Below are 14,362 nucleotides of genomic sequence, written 5' to 3' on the forward strand. Positions count from 1 at the left end.
AGTTTTCATGCTTTCTAAAATATCTGGAACTTTTAAGCTTTATGCATAAAACACATGTTTAGAATTCATCTCTCAGATCCAGCCGTAACCAAGCATGTTTTTATCCAATGCACTTATTATAGTGGGATAGGCAGGTTAAGCTCTTCTGAGGATCTCAAAGCATGTTATCATAAGCTGCATGTCCCCTATTTACCAGGTACAGACAATGGTGCCTCTGGGGTAAGGAGAATGAGGGAGGAGGCAAACACAACAGGGCTGACTTACCACAGCTTGACATAAGCAAAGTTAAACATTAATTTCTAAATAGAGAGATCCCCATAAGACCACGTGTGGTAAGCAAAATAAGCTTTGTATTGTAAGACCATTGTAAGACCATTAAGTCCAGATGGTGATGGTGGCAAGGGATAAGAGTTGATTAAAGTCTCAAGATTACCTAACTTGGGGGCCACAAACATGGCACCCAAGGGTGCCTGCAGAGGCCTTCCTTTGCACCCGAAGGGTCTCCTCCCATGCCACGCCCTCTTGAAATTAGGTTTAAAAGAAGCCCTTTGTTGTAGTCAATAGAATAGGTTGCAAGGTGTGCTTGATTGTCCTGCCTACAAATGTTTCCCTGCTTTGCAAATGTGTCCATTGGCCTAAAAATGTTGGCAATCACTGGCCTAACTGCACAACTGGCAGTGGTGCCACTGGGGCAGGACTTGAGGCAGAGAGAGTCAAGGGCCCCCACTCAAGAGAATACGAAAGAGACTCCCTAAGCGGACATTAGTATCTAAAGTGTGTGTGTGTGTGTGATAGAATCTTAAAACCACCAATTTACACCACTCAAATAGTGATTCCCGTTATGAAATTTTGTGAGAGTAGCTGTTCCATATCTTCATGGAAGCACAGAACTTCACCGTAAACAATAATGGCATTGGAAAGTGGGAAAATAAATTGTATAAGAAGAGGAGGATGCAGAGAGAAAATTTGGGGGAAATTCTCATGGGTAGGGTACAGTGTTTTTGATGTGCTTATCTAAGTTTTGAGGTGGTCAACACAGATATTATGAATGCTGTTTTTCTAGAAAAAGAAGTGCCGGAACTCACCACGAATGCCTCCCTTGTTCTCTTATAATGGCAATGGTGCCCACCTCAGAGGGGCCGGAACAGAGTTCCGGTGAGTTCACTGAAAAAAAGCCCTGTGTGTCATTTATACAAATCCTCTGCATTCTGCATGCCTTTCCAGGTGCCTGCCCTTCAATCAAGTTGCCCCTCAAAATGGGCAGCCAGGGAGGCTGCAGAGTGCTGGAGAAATTTTTACCAGAAACGAAGGTAAAGGTAAAGGGACCCCTGACCATTAGGTCCAGTTGTGACCGACTCTGGGGTTGCGGCGCTCATCTCGCTCTATGGGCCGAGGGAGCCGGCGTTTGTCCGCAGAGAGCTTCCGGGTCATGTGGCCAGCATGACTAAGCTGCTTCTGGCGAACCAGAACAGCGCACAAAAACGCTGTTTACCTTCCCGCCGGAGCGGTTCCTATTTATCTACTTGCACTTTGACATGCTTTCGAACTGCTAGGTTGGCAGGAGCAGGGACCGAGCAACAGGAGCTCACTCCGTTGCAGGGATTTGAACCGCCGACCTTCTGATCAGCAAATCCTAGGCTCTGTGGTTAAACCCACAGCGCCACCAGCGTCCCTACCAGAAATGAAAGGGAAGCTCAAAACCTGCACCAACCAAAATGTGAAAGGAACTCTCAAGTGCCCTGAGAATGAGGCAGAAAAATGGAAGCCCCTTTTATTGAGAAAGCAGGGTGGGGTGGAACTCCTGAGAAAATGGAGGCGGATTTTTGCACAGGTACTCATCATACCCCGATCACTACCCAAATGGATTCAGCCTTAATTCAATCCAGAGCTCCTGGGACCTCTCTGCTGATTATTCACCACATGCACCAACAAGGGGATATGTGTTTTTGATGTAGCTCTTATCCATCTTCGTGGGATTGAAATGCCTTCCCTAGCATGGTGACAAGGGGGAATGTCAGAAGCGCCCCTATTAAACTGACTGCAGACAGATATCCAAGATCTCTTTAAAGATTCATTGCCAGGGAGCAACTAAAAATAGCTTGCAGGTTGAAATGTATTATATCTGCCTTTATATCCTGGTGGTGCAGTACTTAAAGGGGGAGGAGAGGTGAAGGTGGTGGGGGCGGCAAGAAAAGAAAGAGCGACAAATGTATATTTGATGTGGCTGGATATTTATTAGGGAACTTAGCTTACAATGATTAAATAGGATCTCTTCCCCTTGACATTCCCCCTTCTCCTCCCAAACTCTGCAACAAATGAGCTTTCTGCCTATCACCCAAGGTGTGGCTGATATTCATTTGATTTACTCCACGGCTCCCAGGGTATTTCCCTGGTACATTTGAAAGCAGAGGTAGGAGCCCACTGGGAAAAGAAAATTAACCCCCCTGGAGGATGTGTGTGTGGGGGGGAGAAGCATACTATGTAATCAGTAGTCTGGAAATGATCTGAAGACCTTTGCTTGGTTTTGTTCTCATGGCGTTTCAGACTGCTTGAACATCTTCAATCACCCCTACCATATCTCACTACGACCCCACCTGCACTACACATTTAAAGCCATATCATACCACTTTAAATAGTCCGAGGAATCCTGGGAACTGTAGTTTGTTAAGGGTTTCTAGAGTCATTAGGAATAGAGGCGGATTTAGGGCAGTGCGACTGGTTCTGCTGCACTGGGTGCCAAGCCTAGGGGGCGTTCAAAGGCATCTCAACTATAACATACAAGAATACTATAACGGAATACAAGAGGTTGCGCCAAATTGTGGCTTTGCAAAGGGCGCCACTGAAATTTGAAAGACCAAAGTCTGCCCATTGTTAGAAGCACTGGCGGAGGAACAGGAGTGCGGAGGGAGCGGACTGCCCCCGGCACCACTATTCTGGTAGGGTGCCATTGCAGCACACCCCCAGAAACACGCCCCACGCACCCCCCACGTGCCAGGCACCACACCCCCACAGGTGGCATGTCACGCCCCCCAGAACGTGTGCCATGCCCCTGCGGGCGGTATGCCACGCCCTCGTGGGTGGCGTACCACACCCCTGGGATGCGTGCCCCACACTCCCGCAGCTTCGCCACTGGTTAGAAGACCCTTGCTCCCCTTACAGATCTACAATTTCCAGAGTTCCCTGTGAAGAGGGCTTGATTGTTACACCACTCTGTAAATTGTAGCTCTGTGAATTGAATAGACGTCTCCTAATGTCTCTCAGCACCCATAACAAACTAGAGCCAGTGTGGTGTTGTGGTTAAGAGCGGTAGACTTGTAATCTGGTGAACCGGGTTCGCATCTCCACTCCTCCACATGCAGCTGCTGGGTGACCTTGGGCTAGTCACACTTCTTTGAAGTCTCTCAGCCCCACACACTTCACAGAGTGTTTGTTGTGGGGAAGGAAGGGAAAGGAGAATGTTAGCCGCTTTGAGACTGCTTCGGGTAGTGATAAACCGGGATATCAAATCCAAACTCTTCTTCTTCTTCTTCTACAGTTCCCAGGATTCTTTGGAGGAAGCCATGACTATTTAAAGTGATATCATAGTGCTTTAAATGCATAATAGTGCAGATGGAGCCGCAATCCACCCAGGCACAATGACTGCTTAGCTCAGGATAATAATTTAGCAATGATATCTAGGGATTATATGTAACACTTTAGAGCAGGGATGGGAAACCTTTACAGGCGATGGGGCATATGCCATTAATCTCCACAGGGCTACCGCCAAGTACATGATTTCTCCCTAAGTGTAACAAAGCTGAAAATGCCAAGACTGGACAGTTTTTCAGTTCTCTGCCATTTCATGAGCTGCAATACATACACTGGCTGGAAATATTCGAAATGGTACAAGAGAAGCAAAGAATCACACAGAAAATGAGAAAAGGAATCAAGAGACGAAAGGAATGTCTGCAGATGTGTGATCATTTTCTGCCAGAATTATGTCAATATATTTGTGAAGAGAGAGCAAGAGTGAGAGCTGAGAGAGAAAAGTAGAACTGCAACTTGTCTCAGAAGACAAAACAGGTACGGATAAATGGAATAAATTAATGCATGTCTATGAATGCACATTTTAAAATGCCAGTTGTTTAGCTCCTAATAGAGGGGACTATATGATGAAATTGGGACACGGGTGGCACTGTGGGTAAAACCTCAGTGCCTAGGACTTGCCAATCGTATGGTCAGCGGTTCGAATCCCCGCGGCGGGGTGCGCTCCCGTCGTTCGGTCCCAGCGCCTGCCAACCTAGCAGTTCAAAAGCACCCCCGGGTGCAAGTAGATAAATAGGGACCGCTTACTAGCGGGAAGGTAAACGGCGTTTCCATGCACTGTGCTGGCTCGCCAGATGCAGCCTGTCATGCTGGCCACGTGACCCGGAAGTGTCTCCGGACAGCGCTGGCCCCTGGCCTCTTAAGTGAGATGGGCGCACAACCCTAGAGTCGGACACGACTGGCCCGTACAGGCAGGGGTACCTTTACCTTTTTATATGGTGAAATTACCAAAACAAAATTTTGCCCCAAGCTGGTTTCAGTTGACCGCATGGTGATCTTAGGTGAAATGCTTTAAACCTATGCCTACTTTCCTTGGAGTAAGCACCACTGAACTTTATGGAATGTTTTTTCCGGGGCAGGTGGATAGGATTGTGCTGTAAGCAGCCTTCCCCGACCAACCACCCTCCAAATATTTTGGACTGGAACCCCCACTAGCCCCAGCCAGCACAGGCAATGGTCAAGAATGCTGTGATTTGTAGACCAAGCATCTGGAGGGCACTAAGGCTGGGAAAGGCTGCTGTAAATGATCTTTTCCACTGTGGCATGAAGTCGATGGATGTTCTTGCTCCAGGAGGGTCAGTTGTCTCCCCCTTTGCTTAACTTGAAGATCAATCCATCACCACTTGAAGATGCCTCACCAAGCCTTTAATGTGTCTGTTGTGTAGATTTCTTTTCTGCCATTTAGTGCTGGCTCCTGCAGGGCTGTAGTTTAATTTTAAAGGTTTTGTTTCTCCCTTGCTCTTTATCCTGCTTACCGGTATTTGTTGTATATCTACCTATGGATATATAAGGCAACTGATGCGGGTAGCGCTGTGGTCTAAACCACTGAGCCTCTTGGGCTTCCTGATCGAAAGGTCAGAAGTTTGAATCCCTGCAACGGAATGAGCTCCCGTTGCTCTGTCCCAGCTCCTGCCAACCTAGCAGTTTGAAAACACACCAGTGCAAGTAGATAAATAGGTACCACTGCAGTGGGAAGGCAAATGGCGTTTCCTTGCACTCTGCTTTCCATCACAGTATCCTGTGATGGAAGTGGTTTAGTCATGCTGGCCACAAGACCTGGAAAACTGTCTGTGGACAAATGCCGGCTCCCTAGGCCTATAGAGCGAGATGAGCACGCAACCCCAGAGTCACCTTTGACTGGACTTAACCGTCCAGGGGTCCTTTACCTTTTTATCTATATAAGGTGAGTGACATGGTGGTTGTTTTATGGCCATTATGTAAGCTACTTGGGGCACCTCCATTCTGGAGGAGGGAAACATAAAGACATACAAATAAACATATTATTATTATTATTATTATTATTATTATTATTATTATTATTATTATTAAGCTACCTGCTACAGAATCAGGCCATCTGGGACCTTTTGCATGCAAAAAACATGCTCTATCACTCTATAACTTTCTAAATCAATCAATCAATAACATTATACTCAATCCCAGTTTTGGGTCAAGAGTCCAAGGAACGGCACAAGAGAGTTGCTTCTAAACTGTCAACTTTTGTCAGAACCAGAGACGGCTTGTTGAGGGGAAGAGAACGTAAGTCAGAGAGTTCAGTTAAACATAGGTGGCTTCTGATCTGGCCATTCATACAGATTATGTCAGATGCTGTCAGGATTATGGGCTGGAGGCAAATGCACGATTGCAGCTGTTCTAAACTAAAGTGGGGTTTTGTTTGGGGGTGGGGAGGCAGAAGATGGGTAAAATGTTCACCTAGTAAAAGCCCGGCCACAGTTCAGAGAAATATTTCTTGGAAAAATCTCTTTTATCTCTTTTTTGGAGGAGGAGGAGGAGGAGGAGGAGGAGGAGGAGGAGGAGGAGGAGGAAGAAGAAGAAGAAGAAGAAGAAACATGTTTCTCATTAGCAAACCTTCCTGGTTCCTAAATGTGCACTTTCTGCTTTCTTGCATATGAAGTGTACAAAAAAATTAAAAAATAAAAATTATTCCACTTGATTGCTTGGAGGTCTGTAAAAACGCACTATACACCATTCTGCTAGATGTGAAGCAGCCAAGCAGAGCTCCAGCTAATTGAACAAAAGGCTAAATCTATTTTGACTCGAAAGATCTCTTCAAGCTTTGATATATGAAAGGGGAACAAACGAGTTCTTTTTCAGTCTCTATTACACCGACCCTTTCTTTCTGGCAGTAGATCAGTGCCTCTAACAATTGCACACCAGGCAGAAATCCAACAGGTGTGTCCTAGAATAGCAGTGATGATGGGAAGCTGCCTATTGAGTTCAATGGGGCTTATTCCCAGGAAAGTCTGCCTTACTATAATTGCAGTGAGGATGGAGAACCAGAGAGGTCTCCCAGGTGTTGTTGCACTCCAACTTCCATCAACCCTGACTTTTGGCCATGGTGGCTGATGGGAGCATGAGTCCACCAATATCTGGAGCGCCACAGGTTTGCTACCCCAGCACCAGAGCATGTTCCCAACACTCATGCTCTGCTCCAGGAATGTTAAACTTGTCGCCTTCCAGGTGTTGTTGGACTCAAATTCCTGTCAGCCTAAGCTAGCATGCTCAGTGGTCAGAGATGATGGTGATTTATTGAGTTTATATACCGCCCTCTACCCAGAGGTCTCATAGCGGTTCACAGAAAAGATCACAACATATAAAATTAGAATAAAAACAACAACCCTATACACACACAGCCTGGAAGAAAAGAGCCACATTTTAAAAGGGTATAGATTATGGTAGTTGGAGCCCTGCAACATCTGGAGGACCACAGCAGGACCATGAAACAGAACCAAGGATGGGTGTGTACGGTTAAGAGCAGCCTTGGTTCTTAGTGGCTGTGGCAAGCTACCAGAAGCAGAAAATTAGACTTAGCCCCCATCACCTCATGGCATTCCTTTACCATCAGTGATTTTGATCTTATTATTTTTTACTAATGCTCATGTTAAATATGCGTTGTGTTTTATAGTTGCACCTAAGCTGGGTAGATAATATATCATTATCCTCTTGTATTCTGCAGGGGTTGAGTCATGAATATTGTCGCTGGCTCATTATTGTGACACCACTAAATACGAATTGTATTTATATGACCATTGTATTGTATTGTATTGTAATTACATTATGTGTGTACTTTAGTTTGTTTATTATGTAAACAGCCCTGTGGCCTATTGACAAAGAGTGGTGTATTAATTTCTCACTAAATAAATAAATAAGCCACCATTCATTCCTGGAGGGGAAAGCAAAGTGTTAAAGCTGAAGGCAATGTTGCAATAGGGGCCAAACTTGCTTGCATTGTTGAGCAATTAAATGGATGTGGCTGCATAGCAATTGATGGAAGAGCGGGATTTCTGATCTAACCAGTAGGTGGCAGTGGAGTCAGGATACTCGGTCAGCACTGTGGATGACAGGTCCTGCTTTGCCAGTGCTAATCAAGGTACTTCCTTGACTCCATCCGTACCTCCCAATAGCACACCAGAGATGGGGAACCTGTGGCCCTCCATGTTATTGGACGACAACTCCGACCACCTGTGACCACAGTCCATGCTGGCTAGGGCTGATGGAAATTGGAGTTCAACAGTATTTGGAGAGTCACAGGTTCCCCATCTCCACAGTAAGGAAGTCTTTCCTTCTTGATTGTCCCAAAGCAGCAGCCAGAGGTTTGCTAGGGGAACTACTGGTCATCTTTTTGATGATGGTGTTGGAAGCAGTTTGAGTTGGTCCCAGTCTTGCTGAATCAACCATTAAGAGACGCTGAAGGCATAGTCAACCTCAGCCATTAATTAGGGAGCAGGAAATACCCAGTGGAAAATATAACAGACAAATGAAGGGTTGAAGTCTCACACAATGTGGATGTACAGAAGTTGTTTGCAAATGTGTTCGGATCTCTGTAAGCAGCCGATCATGGCTTTCTCTCCCCCCCCCCCCATTGTTCAACAATGACTTTGGGAGGGAAAGAGGAAGAAAGAGGGAGACTAGCTAATTAGGAAAGGTCTCGGTGGTTGCAATTAATCTCTTTGTAATTACATAGAATTAAAAATGGTTTTCAAAAATTGAATCATTTCCCTGAGATTATATCTGGCTCTCTTTTCAAAAATAGCGAAAATAATCAGGCTAATTGAGGGTGCAATCCTATATTGGATGGAAGCCTATATATAGGAACATAGGAAACCTGCTTTATACTGAATATGAACCTGGGTCCATCCAGCACAGGATTTGTCTCCATGGACTGTTTCAGACAAATTTCACCCCAAGCCTCTGATGGGGTCTTCAGCATGCAAAGAAGATGGCCATCTATCAAGGATGCTTTAGCTGAGATTCCGGCATTGCAAGGAGTTGGACTAGATGCCCCCAAAGGTCCCTTCTACCTCCACAATTCTATGTTCTGCCACTGAGCTTATGGCCATTCCTCTTTTGTGGAAGCTCTGCAACACCGGAGGTATGATCAATACGCCACTGGTGTGACAGATCTGCTGGTGGAAATGTCCAGGGAACACTAAGAAAACATCAGTTCCGCTGGTGAAGATACACCAGTGGAATGTCTAAAAAGGTGGGTGTGGAAAGGTGTGGCAGAAGGAAGGAGCACACCTGCGCTACACAACCACACCTCTGTTGACAGTGCAGCTTTACATCAGCCCTGGGCCTGGAGCAGATAATCTCCCTCCTATGAAATTCAATGGGGATATACTGTATTTTTTGCTCTATAAGACTCACTTTTTCCCTCCTAAAAAGTAAGGGGAAATGTGTGTGTGTCTTATGGACCGAATGCAGGCTGCGCAGCTATCTCAGAAGCCAGAACAGCAAGAGGGATTGCTGCTTTCACTGCGCAGCAATCCCTCTTGCTGTTCTGGCTTCTGGGATTCAGAATATTTTTTTTCTTGTTTTCCTCCTCCAAAAACTAGGTGCGTCTTGTGGTCTGGTGCGTCTTATAGAGCGAAAAATACGGAATATGTATATTAGCAATAGCTTCCTGTAGATTGAGAGCCACCCCACCTGCATCATTATGAGAAAGCTGGCGATTAGGGTTGGGAGAGCAATATGGTTCCATTCACATTTCAGAGCAAATTGACTTAATCCTCCCTTCTGGACACAACACAGAGCCTTCTTTTGAAATCTGCACTTCTCCAAATGTCTCAGTGCAGTTCTCCAGCCATGGTGAGAGGAGACTGAGGCTTGAGCATCCTGTCACACCTTCACCATACATTTAAGACATACGGCTCCCCACAAAGAACCATGGGAACTACAGTTTACACAGCACTGATCTGTACATTCCCCACCACCCTTAACAAACTACAGGTCCCAGGTTTATCCAGGGAAAACGATGAGCTTTAAATGTATATTTCACATGTGGCCACACAGCCTACACTCTCACAAACTGGAAGAGAGCTGCCTTGTCTCCCACTGCCCTGGAGGACTTAAAGTTATATTTGCTTCCTCTGGGTAGTGATCTGCTGGAAATATAAAGGGTGCTCATCTTCTTATTCCACAACTGCTACTGCCCTTATTAGGAGCCAGACAATTCCAGGCAGGCAACTGGAAGTAGAGAGAATGCAGGACAGTTTAACAGTACATCTTTATATAGCTGCCTTTTCTGGCCTGCAGCTCTTACCCAGGCTAAACATACCCAAGTCTTCCAACCCTTCCAGGCCCCTCACTCATCTTTGCCAACCTCCCCTGTCCGTGTTCAGAACCACATCCACACTACACATTTAGAAGCGCTGTTATACCACTTTGAAGGTCATGGCTTTGCCCAAAGAATTCTGGGAGCTGTAGTTTGTTAAAGGAGCTAAGAGTTTGTAGGAGACCCCCTAGCCCCTTTACAGAGCTATAGTTCTGTGTGAGTCCTCTAGGAAGGCATCAACGTTTGGCCCTGCCCAGCCATGGGCAGTTAGTTGCTCAGGGATGCCAACTTGCAAAAGAGCAAAACAGCTCCCGCTATTTACTTGCCTGGAAAACTAAGTTCCTCTGCTTCATGGTTCCTAGTCAAAACATATAAAGGTTTCTTTCTTGAAACAGCCTGCATGCCTTTCCATTTAAGACTGTGATTCTAAGTGGATCAGTGCATTTGATCAGCTAGTAAAATTTTGGAAAACTTGCTTGAACGTTTGCAATGATGAATTGATTTCATTAGTTTTACCATTATTTAAGCCCCGGAATATTTTTTTTTCTGTTCCTCTCTTGCTTTAATTCAAGTCTCTTATCTTTCTAGTCATCACAACACGCCCCCCCCCCCCGCGCGCCACCGCCGCCCTTCCATCCCCTGTAAGGACATTGGCGGAATCACATCGGCGAGATGCATTGAATTGGAATCTATTTTGTTATTTTTGAAAGTTTTTGAAAGTCTGTTTCTCAGAGGGATTACGGCTAACCTTCACAGAAAGAATTCCTGAAGGTGGAATCCTTGCCAAAGATGATATCCTGGCTTCCCCATGCAAAGCCATCTGTCAGTCTGGCTTTCTGCCCTCCTCCTATCCTTGTTCACTGCCAACCACTTGCAAGTGAAAAAAGAGTCAGAGATTAGCAGCCGAGAACATGCTCTGCATGCACAAGGACCCCGGCAATCCCCAGGGAGGGCTGGGCAAGACTCCTGTGTGGGAACCTTCAGGAGGGGCTGCCAGTCAATGCAGACTAGGGACCACCAACCGTTTGGGGCTCAGAGGCCCCTTTAGAAATCGAAAGGAAACCTGTCACAGACATCACAAAGCACCCATTTGATAGAAGAAGCATGCAATGCTCAGACCTCCCTCTATCAAACAATAGGCAAAACACCTCTGCACACGACCAAATGAACCAATTCTCCCCATCAGACAGCCCCACAAATATCCAGAACCATCATTTATAGGGTGGGTGGTGAGTGGGGTGTGCAAGTTACTGTGGTTCTTACGTTGGGGAACACCTTGTTGAGGACATCTACCCTAGTGGTAGAGGCAAGGCCGGCCCAAGACATTTTGGCACCTGATGTGAACCACAAAATGGCACCATGGAAGAAGGGGTGAGTGAAGATCTACAACAGGACCAAGGGGGGAATGAAGATCTACATCAGGATCTGCTGTCTATGTGGATGTGCCACCTGAAACAGTTGCCTCACCTTGCCTCATGATTGGGCCACCCCTGCATAGACAATATCAAGCTAGATGGACTGTGTATAAGTCTTGTTTATTTGGGTTACGTTTTGAGGGGTATTGTGTTACAACATTTTTATTGTGTAATGTACATTAGAATGCATTTGATGTGGGAAGGTTTCTCTCTGGTCAGGTGAAAGTTAGCTTAACTGTCATGTGGGGCCTTCGCTGTGAGTCAGAATTCTATACAAGAGAAGGTATAGAGACTTCCACAGAGTCTCAGTTGTTGGGGCTTAGTTGGGGTGGAGAGAATACAAGGGTGATTTGGCTAAGTGGTTTTAACTCTTTCCTCAAAACTACCTTGGTAGAACATTAATAGTTAAATAAAAGCTGTTGGTATTTAAAGTGATGCAACAGTTTTACAAAACGCATGCTCATTTAAAACACGGTAAGGCTTTAAAGCAGGCATAGGCAAACTCAGTCCTCCAGATGTTTTGGGACTACAACTCCCATCATCCCTAGCTAACAGGACCAGTGGTCAGGGATGATGGGAGTTGTAGTCCCAAAACATCTGGAGGGCCGAGTTTGCCTATGCCTGCTTTAAAGTAGCCAGCCAAGCTTGTGCACTTAATAATCATGTAATATTGTAATAAATAATCTTGTAATAAATAATAACAGGTGCCTTTGATGAGCTCTGTGCCACACGTTCACTCCGCAGTTACCAGGTTGTCAGTAAGTTAAGGGTTCAGGCAAAGTAAGTGACATTGACTAGTTTAGAAGAGCCATTGGAGTGGAAGATGCATTTTGTGGTTATAGTCAGCAGATACTTTTGCTCAACATGGACCAAATGTTTGTGTTGGTATAAGGACGTTTCTTAGGAGCACATCTCAGGTGCCTGCTTTCCTGTGTCATGGCTTTGTGAAAATGGACCTGGTGATTACGGATCTGGAACTCACAACAGAACGTCCCTATGCTTTCCAGTGTTCGAGCCTCTTGCTCCTGCCACGATGTTGATGCCTAAAAGCCCCCGCATTGCCATCTACGAACTCCTTTTTAAGGAGGGAGTGATGGTAGCTAAGAAAGATGTTCATATGCCTAAACATATGTGCCCAACCTCCAAGTCATGAAAGCAATGTAGTTGCTGAAATCTCGTGGTTACATGAAGGAGCAGTTTTTGCATGGAGGCTTTTCTCTTGGTATTTGACCAATGAGGGCATCCAGTACTTGAGGGACTATCTCCACCTGACGCCTGAAATTGTGCCTGCCACCTTGCGTCGCAGTCTTCTTGAAACTGGACGGTCCTGGCCAAAAGGTTTGGAGGGTGAGCGTCCTTCTTGCCTTACACAGGGAGAGGCTGACAGGGACACCTACAGACGCAGTGCTGACAAGAAGGCAGAGGCTGGAGCTGGGTCAGCTACTGAATTTCAGTTTAGAGGTGGATCTGGGCGTGGACATGGTCAACCACCTCAGGAGAAATCTGTTGCTGTTTGATTGCATCTTGTGTATAATAAATAGGTGGAAAATGCAAAACAAAACAAAACGTCCCTATAGGACTTCGGCTCCAGCTGGAGACGAGGAAACAATCTGGCTCATTCCTTCCAACTGTAGAACCCTTCTCCTTCAAAGCAAGGTAGGCCTTAAAGCACATTACACATCCATTTCAAACATTTTCATATGAAAAGCCCCTTCTAATCTACTGCTAACTTGACTTAGCCTTAGCACACGCTGCCACAACAGCATGCCAAAACTCTTTAAATCCTGTGCTTTGCTGGATTTATTGTGGCAAGATAATGTTACTTTAATGAGGCATTTCATGATTTACTTTCCATTTCGGCATAGTTTAAAAACAAACTCACACCGTGGAAAGTGGGACACAATCGGCTGTGACAGCGCTTTCATTATGATCTCTTACTGCAGCCTTATAAATGGGTTTAAAATGGATATTATTTACCTACTGGGTAGTGCCGTCTCTCTTGGATTATGGGAGAGCTGTGGGCAATTTCTTTATTTAGATAGCAGCTTGCCTTTCCCCCTGTAATTTCAGGGTAAATATAGTTTTCGTGGGCACCACGCTTCCGTTTCACTCGGCTGTTTCCACAGGCTCCCTGTTTCAGAGGCCAATTGCCCTGCAGAAGGAGTAGCCGATGGGGCACCTTCCAGACTCCAAACTCCCTTCAGCCCCAGCAGGTATGGGCAATGGTCACAGGGGGTGGGAGTTGTAGTCCAGCAACAATTGGAGGGCCCTACATTGGTTGTCCCTGTCACGGAGAAACTGGAATAAACACTAAAGGTAAAGGGTAAAGGGACCCCTGACCATTAGGTCCAGTCGTGGCTGGCTCTGGGGTTGCGGCACTCATCTCGCTTTATTGGCCGAGGGTACAGCTTCCAGGTCATGTGGCCAGCATGACTAAGCTGCTTCTGGTGAACCAGAGTAGCACACGGAAACACCGTTTACCTTCCCGCCGGAGTGGTATCTATTTATCTACTTGTATTTTGACGTGCTTTCGAACGGCTAGGTTGGCAGGAGCAGGGACCAAGCAACAGGAGCTCATCCCGTCGTGGGGATTTGAACTGCCAACCTTCTGATCGGCAAGTCCTAGGCTCTGTGGTTTAACCCACAGCGCCACCTGCATCCCTCAGAGGAAACACTCAGAGGAAACACTAGGGAGCAACAAAAGAGGAAGATATTTTAGGAGCCAACATGGGACAAGGATAAATTATGGGGCCAGGATAAACACAATGGAATAAGGGAATCACAAAAAATATAACATAGGATATACGTAACTTGATTCCTCAGGAATCCTTGCATCTTGAAACTGAATTCCAGGAGACAATTTGGAAAAGTCACCTGGTCCAGTGGATGAATCGACAAGATCTGGTGACAAAGAGGTTATCACACCTGTGGTCAGAGAGCTAGGCTGCCTCCCAGTCAAGTTCTGACTTTTCAGGCCTGAAGGCAGGCTTACCCAACAGGTGGGCCTCCAGATATTGCTGGATTCCTGCTCTCAAGAACCCCAGCAGCATTGCCAATGGACAGGGATGGT

General features: G+C 45.9%; 1 protein-coding gene and 1 pseudogene across 8 annotated transcripts in view; one reads left to right on the plus strand and one right to left on the minus strand.

The window, feature by feature from the left end:
• Positions 1–14,362, minus strand: part of KCNH7 (potassium voltage-gated channel subfamily H member 7) — a 256,606-nt gene that overhangs the window by 109,675 nt on the left and 132,569 nt on the right. The gene's annotated exons all lie outside the window — the stretch shown is intronic.
• LOC114605759 (small ribosomal subunit protein eS10 pseudogene) lies at positions 12,323–12,883 on the plus strand (annotated as a pseudogene).

The sequence above is a fragment of the Podarcis muralis genome, chromosome 1, assembly GCF_964188315.1.
Source record: "Podarcis muralis chromosome 1, rPodMur119.hap1.1, whole genome shotgun sequence".
Classification (NCBI taxonomy): domain Eukaryota; kingdom Metazoa; phylum Chordata; class Lepidosauria; order Squamata; family Lacertidae; genus Podarcis; species Podarcis muralis.